We start from the raw sequence: 8,639 nt of genomic DNA on the forward strand, positions 1-8,639 counted from the left end.
AAAAACATAAAGTCAACAATTTTCGATCTCAATTCTAGCGAATTAGATACAAAGGGTGCCTTTTGTTTTCAGTTTTTTTTGGATCTTTCTAGGGAAAAGAAGTTTAGGGCTTATTGGGATTGAAGGATGGTTTTCATTAAGCTTTGTTGGGAAAATGATAAAGAGAAAGAGTGAAAGAAATTTATCGGAACAAAACCATGGATTTTTTGTTTTTATTTTTGAATCCTCAGTAAATTTGTTTCCCCAAATGAGACTAGGTTTGGTTTTGGAAAATGAATACAGATTTAATTTCATTTTTCTGTATGTTTCTTAGATACATGGTCATGTATATCCTTTGATACTGGTTTAAGCTTGAGAGTGAGTGAATGAGGTGGTGTTTATGTTTTGGGCAAAGAAGAGAGAAAATGAAGAAATGGGGAACAAAATGAATTAGAAAATTGTTTGGATGAGTCATGAGAGTCAACAAATGGCATAACACGGTGTTAGTGTTTAGGACCAAATTGGTCATTTTTTTTAAACCTTTGGACGTGCTTGGTATTATCCCAAATCTCAGGGTAGGTTAATATAATTTATCCCTTTTTTTTATCATATCCTATATAATAAAAGTTGGGTTTAGATGCCGTGATTATGCCAAGTGGCTTCACCAAATTACAAAAATATTTTTAGATTTTTGAATATATATATATATATATATATATATATATATATATATATATATATATAATATTGTTGAGCCAAGTAGCTGCACAAAACTGCAACAAGTTTTTGATCTTATCTACTTCTTTGGATAAGGTAACAATAAGTGTTTGTATAAACTTCTTCTTTTTTAAATTTTATAAAGTAACAATTTTACTCTTAGCTTACGTTAGTATTTTGTTTTTGGACAAACACTTATCCTACACCATCTATTTTCTTACCAAGTGATTACTTAGATTAATTTTCAGATCTAGGTTAAACTCAAATAAATCATAATGTGCAAAAATGCGGAAAAGTAAATAACATCGCGATATGATGACCCAGGAAAACCAATGAAACTAACCGTTTCAAGGTAAAAACTTGGGGAGGATTTGACCTAACTATCCTCAAGGTAAACCAAATCCACTATAAGAGAATTGTAGTTTTTACAAAATATTTAACCCTAAATCTAATGCTACCTCCAGTAGTAACTTACTAACACAACCACATGCAAGTTCTGAATCCACGGACTCCTTCTCTTCTTGGATTTACAGCAACACAAGCCACCTTACTTGTGACTTTGAGATCCCACTTAAAGTTTTCAGATCAACCTCAATAATGATCTTGATGCAGCAACTATTTTCTACCAACGCTTGATTGAAGTTTTGGCTCCAGTAGATTCTTGTGTAGTTAGAAGGTACAAAACCTCTCAAATTTCACAAAGAGTAACATACAAGTCTTCTTTAGCACCCTCAAAACGTGGCTAAGGTTTCCCTTTTATATGTGGAGAAGTTTAGATGAAACCCTAAACGTTTTCGCAAGCTTTGGGCTTGTTTAAAAATTCTGCAGAAAACTGTGCCTGCAATTTTCGATTGGTCGAGCCTAATTCTCGATCAGTCAAGAAAGGCAGAACTTCAAACCATCCTTCAATCCCAATAAGCCCCAAACTTCTTTTCTCCAGAAAGACCCAAAAAACTAAAAACAAAAGGCACCCTTTGTATCTATTTTCGCTAGAATTGAGATCGAAAATTGTTGACTTAATGTTTTTTTTTTTCCAAAAGGAAACATAGATCAATTCAACCAATCAACCATTTTCAAACAGACCCAAATAAAAAAAAAATTCAAAATAAAAACCCGTACCCACAATGGCAAGCATCGTGAGACCCACAACTGTTGTCCACCACGGCACCGCCTATCATTACCCATCCATCCTCCTCAAACCCAAACAATATCAACCATCGAACATCACATGATTTAATATTCAAACCCAAATCAAATCTTAAAAATAAAATCTATACCCATGATGGCAAGCTCCAGATTGTGACCTTGCCACTGCTACCCACCACTTGTCTCAACCCAACAACCGCTGTCACCATCCTCATAGATCCCGACCTAATCGCCATCCACCATCCTTGTATGGCGTGAGTTTTGTGGGTGAACTAGCTCTGAAACAGTTCTGGTGGCAGAGTTGTTGGTCATTTACTTGAGTATGAAACCTTGTGGCTTGGGCTTGAGAGAGAGAATTTTTCTAGCTTGAAGAGAGAAATTTTCTAGTATGAAGATTGAAGGGAAAAGCAAAGAAAATGAAAATTAAATACTAAATAAAAGGATTTAATAAATGGTGCACAAACGGTGTTAATGTTTAAGGACCAAATTAGTCATTTTTTAAAACCTTTGGATGTGTTTAGCATTATCCCAAACCTTAGGGTAGGTTAGTGTAATTTACCCAAAAAAAAGGGTGATTTATTTACTTTTTTTTTTTGAGTTAAAAAGAATTGATGCAATTTGAATTATAAAAAAAGTCATATGAATAGTATGAAAGGAAAAAAATGTTGATATGAACTAGCATAAAAGAAAAAAAAAAAAAAACTAAGGAAATATGATAGAATTTTTTTCTTAAAGCTAATTATCAATTAATGTAGAAATTAAAACCTAAAGTAAATTTAAAAAAAATACTCAAAGAAGAATAAGTTGTTATCAACATAACTTTATCCAAATAAGTGATAAACCAATGGAAGAAAAGTTGATAATTAAGAATTAATAAGATATTACAATAATTACTTCAAAAACTAGCTTGTAATCTCATACATATGCATGAATACTCTTAACGATATACAATAAGATGCATAATAAAATTTCTATATATAATTTAAATATTATTGATAGTCATTTTTATATTTTGTTAACTTTTTAAAAAAATTTGTAAGGATATTCTTAGATATAAAATGTAAATTGTCCATATATATTTTTTTTAAATTATTGTGAAACACTTTTTGTTTTTATGATTCATTTATTCTAAACTCTTTGGTTTTTTTACTTAATAACTCACTTGGATGAATATTTATGATGTAGTTCTACATTTTATTCTAAAATTAATAAATAAAACTCTTTAAGAATAAATAATTTAGGACACATGACACAAAATTGGAACTCTAATTTGGAATTCTAATTTGATTTACTCTCAGCTTCACTTATTATTATATATATAGATAAGTCACGTGTGTGAAGAGGAAGATTTTGCTATTGAATACATTGTTGTTTTATTTTATTTTTTTTACAGGTATTATGTTTTTTTTTTTACATAAAGTAATATAATTTACATTTTAAAAAAGGAATAGATGAAGATTGTTGCTGTTTTTTTTTAGGTGTATAATGTTGTTGTTTTTAACACGTAGTAATATAATTAAAAAAATATATATTAGGTGAAGATTTTGAATTATAATCAAATTAAAATTTTTTATCAACTTATAAATTATAATAATAAAAGGATTAGATGTAAAGTTTGGATTATAATCAAATTAAGATTTTTATCAATATAGAAATTATAGGAAAAGAAGATAAGAACAAAAAAAAAATTATATTTATTTTTTTGAAATTTTAAAATTTTTTTTTTTGCAATTTGGTGCAGCCACTTAGTGCAACCACGGCTTCTAAACTCATCTTTTATTACATAGTATATGATATGATATGACTCGTTAAGCAGATTCGAATTCACCAAAAACTAAAAATAAAAAATAAAAAATGTATCAAAGTTCAAAACAACTAAAAATATTATTACAAAATTCCATGAAGATGACTACGAGAACCTTCTTGGTCAGTTAGACAAGATAGTGTTCAAAAGACTTAATACAATCTTAATTTTTTTGTGCTAATTTAGAGTAGATAGTTTTTAAGCTAAAATACAAAACTCATCCTTTAAGTTTTAAAATTTCTCAATTTTGTCCTCCATTAATCTGTCATCCATTACTGTTGTTAAGCCCCCAAAATGGCATTGTTTTGGCCTTAATTTAATATTTATTTCTTAATTTGAAAAACATTAATATAAAAAAAACCCAGAAATTATAACAACCAATAGGATTTGAAGAACCAAAAAAAAAAAAACCCCACCCACAAAATCAAATCCCTAAGTTGATAGTTTGAGAGAAAGAGAAAGAAATTGAGAGATTACGAGAGGGAGGAGATAAAGAGACTGAGAGGGAGAAGGAGAGCATGAGAGCTAAAGGGAGAGACAGATTGAAGCAAAGCCGCAAAGCCTTCGAGTGCACCTGAAGCAAGCCGTCGAAAACACCTCTTGGATCTGTCTCCCTCTTGGTCTCTCACTCTCCTTTTCCCTCTCGATCTCTATCTCTCCTTCTCCCTTTTGATCTATCTTTCTCCCTTTCAGTCTCTCAGTTATTAAGTTAGGCTAAGGATTTTGGTGGGCGCAGTTTCTATTTCGTGTTCTTCAAATGATGGAGGAATAGACATCGTTGGGTTCTTTTAATTTCTGGGTTTTTTAAAATAAATTTTTAATTAAAAAATAAATATAAGTTAAATATTAAAATAAGTCCAAAAAACGACGCCATTTTGGGGGCTTAACGGCAACAATGGGTGACAAGTTAATGGAGGACTAAATTGAAGAGTTTTAAAATTTAGAAGACTGAAATGAATAAATACAAACTTAGAGAACTAAAATGAAAAGTAGTGAAATTTAGAAATTTTTTTTTTTTAAGAAACACACACACACACATATATATAGGAGAAGGGGGAAGTGAAATTTAGAAAGTAAGTTCTACATTTTGACCTAGTTTTTAATATTCCTTCTAACTTTTCTTACGTTTTGATATACTCTGTTGTGTTGAACCTAGCTTACAGAACCGACTTTTGAGGCTGAGAATGAGAGATGCGTTACATAGTGATAGGGGTAAGAACAATATTACCATACATACGTGAATGCTTTTAGCTGTCAATTACTACTTCCTTTCCAACCCAGATATTGGTGGCTCAGACATCGCTTGTTGGCAGATGAGATTGGTTACATTGAACTAAGAACTAAAATCTGTATTAGCAAAATTTTGCTTATAGCTGTTGTTGTCACGTGCAACTCAAAAAGGTGTTAGAAGTTGGAACAGACTGTGCTGGCATTCACGTGCAACTCAAAATTTTGCCTATTTTCACTCTTCTAATTTGACTCAATTTCGAGATATAATCAAGCCAGTGAGTAGTTACTATAAGAAATGAAAAGTTTTAAAACCATGTTTCAATATTTTGACATATGCATTAAACTTGATGATTCTGTTGGATGATCTATATGCATTAGTGTTGGCAAATTGAGTCAAATTATGTGTTAAATTGTGCGTTTGTTTTCTTATTTTGATTTTGATTTTTTTGCATGTGTCTTAGAATGGTAATTGAAGATCAAGTTAAAAACACAACTTTTTCAAGAACTATTCAAGAAAAGAGAAATTTCTACCTCCTCGACAGCTTGCTTGATTGCAACTACAATTCCTCTCGATTGGTCAAGCTACCTCGACTCCACCTTGATAGGTCAAGACCGTGCAAATTAGCAACGTAAAAGTCCCAATAGCATGTCTATTTCAAGCTCAATTCAAACCATATTTGTTGGGATATAAAGAGGAAAATTATAAGTTGACCTAGAAGAGGTTTTTAGAAAGAGAGAAACTTCGTTTGCATGGTTGGTTGGTAGAACTGAAGATTAGTTGGTGAAGAAAATATAGCCATAGAACCCACCACAAATTTGCCAATATTAAGAAAACCTTCAAAAGGTTCTTGTAGTTGGTCGGAGGTTCAAGTCATGATCACGGGTGCAAAATCCGTGAAGTTAATCCATATGGTTGAAGAGTGAAAACGTTTTGTTGCATCAAAATGTTTTCTTTGTAAGCTATCTACAAGATGTAGAGTCTAGGAAAATGTTTTTCTTGAGATTGTAAAACTTTTCCTATTATAGTGGATTTGATTAATTAGGGAAGGTAAGATTCACCCGTTTAGACCACAATTTTATAGCTTATGTCAATTTTAAGCAAACTAACAAATAAAGCTCAATTGTTAATGTACTTTGCCAATTAACATTTGCGTGGATATAGAAACACAGCAACAAATCCCAATCAATCTACTAAACAAGTATAATTATAGTACAAATCACTTACAAAATCCACAAAACTAAGTAATGACTTTGTACTTGAGCCTCCAGCTCTTGCTAGCAACTAATTCCACCACGAAATGTGCCGCCAATTGCAAGAAGTCTCCTTGGCCACACCAAGGATTCTTAGATATTTTGGGACTATTCCAATATATGATTCTAAAAAACCAAACAACAATAAGGAATCTTTGTGTCTATTTGTTTTAATCTCCTCTTATAGAATTTGACAGTTGGAGAGGGAAAAGGTAGAAAGAACGTTCGGTTTTTGCACTAGGTTTTTAGATTATTCTCTAGCTCTTCAATACGGGAAATTGGGTACTGAATTTTGATAGACCAAGAATGTATTGACCATTTGTGATGAATTAGTTGATTAATTAATCAATTAATTTAACATGCAATGTACGTGGTAACACAAACAAATCACCAACTAAATAAATATGCAGCGGAAAATAAATTGACATGGTGATTTGTTTACGAATGGAGAAAATCTCTGAGGCAAAAACCCCACAAGGTGAATTTAAGATTACCGCTTCCGAGAATTCATTATTATCAAAACAAGCAGTTACAACTTACAAGTAAAGGAATTCTAGTACCTTATATAAACCTACAGTTAAACCCTTACCTCAATACCCAATTGGACTTGTTCTGTAGTGACAATCTCTCCTTGTATTGCACGGCTCCTAGTACTTGACTAACCAATAGATGCACGGATCCCAATACGCGACTTGATCATTAACTTGAGAAGGATGTTGGTTGCAAAGTTCTTCTGTTCATTACACAATGAAAATCATGAAGTTGCTTGGTCACAAAACCCTACAGTGTAAAAACACAACAGCTTCTTCAAGATGAACTAGGGAAAATTTTGTCTCTGGTCACAATTTGCATGAACAAGACTTTGCTCAATACTCGCGCAATCCTAGACGGCCCTTAAAATAATCCTTATATATGTTTAGGGTTCTGAGAAAAGAAAGCTCAAACATACATTCACAGATTGGATGAAAATCAACTTTGAAAAACTGAACTTCATAAATCTCGACAGATACCCTAGCTGTCGAGCAGCTGTCGAGCCTTAGGCCAAAACAGCTCTTTTAAATCTCGATAGATACTAGCTGTCAAGATTTAATGAACAATACTTCTTCACTTGATTCTTGGACAGATTTGCATGACTTTAACACTTGAACATGAAACCTTGTTTTTTGAAGCATTAAGCACATCCTAGATCTACCCAATTACAAGTAAAATGCGTTTTGTCAAAGGATTAGTCAATACATAAAATGTTAACATATGTTCCTAACATGAATCACATATGTCCTAACAAATTTTGTGGGAAATGAGAATTATACAGAGAGGTATAAGGATAGGTACAACAAAGAAGGAAATAAAAAAATTTGTCTCAGGTTGTGACAATCTCACTCAACCAAGGTTGGAGGTGAGAGAGATATGAGATTGCAATGCAATTGATTTTCAAAATGCTTATCTGACACTTTGCTTGACCCTTACAATTAATTTCTCTCAATCAGATTCAATAGACTGAAGTTCAAATCTTCATCTCTTGACCTCTTCACCCTTCAAAATTAACCCACATATGTACTTGTTACAATAAAATTAAGTACTCACTAATTACACGTAAACTTCACTTGGAATATTCCAACACACTAAGGGCACATTTGGTAGTCTTTATTAATAGAAATAAAATGTGTAATAATGGAATAATTAAATATATTTATAAGTTTGGTTGTGAGTTGTAACATTAGAACAAAACTTAAGATATATTTTACAATTATATTCCTAAAAGATAATTTTTTTAAAAACAATTTTGAGAGAGATTGATTATTTTTTGTAATTTTTATTTTCATATCTATTATGTGCATATAGAAAATTTTTTTATTTGGAAATATATCAATTTAAAAAATTATTACACCTACTAAGAAATAACTATTACAACTATTTTAAAGAGCAGTAGTTATTCCTTATTTTAAAAAATAGCTATTCATAAAGAATAACTATTCTCTATAATAAAAATATAACCAAACTACATAATACTCAAGCTATATGAATATTATGAATAATTATTACATTACAATGCCTATTACGATGTATCAAATATGCCCTAAGATCCTAATAGAAGGTTTCACTAGCACTGGTTTTTCCATTGGTTTTCCCTACATCACCATATCGTTGTCTCCATTATGTTTGATTTTGTGCAATTGCTGACATAAAATTTAATGGAAAAAGTTTCTCTCCAAACTAATTTAGAGGAAAACCTTTCAAACTCCTAATATATGTTTTTTATTGGATGTGAATTTTGAAAATTTAACCATTAGATTGCATGTTTTTATTATATCCTCAATGCTTGCAAAACTTCAAAAGTGTCAAAGATTAATAGCTATATCATCAAACAAATGTTTTAATTTCAAGTTTTTGTGGCATAAAAATTATGTATAAAAAAAAAGTTATTGATAAAAAAATTTTGCAAAATTTCAAGAAAATCAAAGATTAATGCAAACCTTGTCTTTATTTAAATTGTTACCACATACTGAAATTA

This window comes from Castanea sativa, chromosome 2 (genome assembly GCF_040712315.1).
Source record: "Castanea sativa cultivar Marrone di Chiusa Pesio chromosome 2, ASM4071231v1".
Taxonomy (NCBI): domain Eukaryota; kingdom Viridiplantae; phylum Streptophyta; class Magnoliopsida; order Fagales; family Fagaceae; genus Castanea; species Castanea sativa.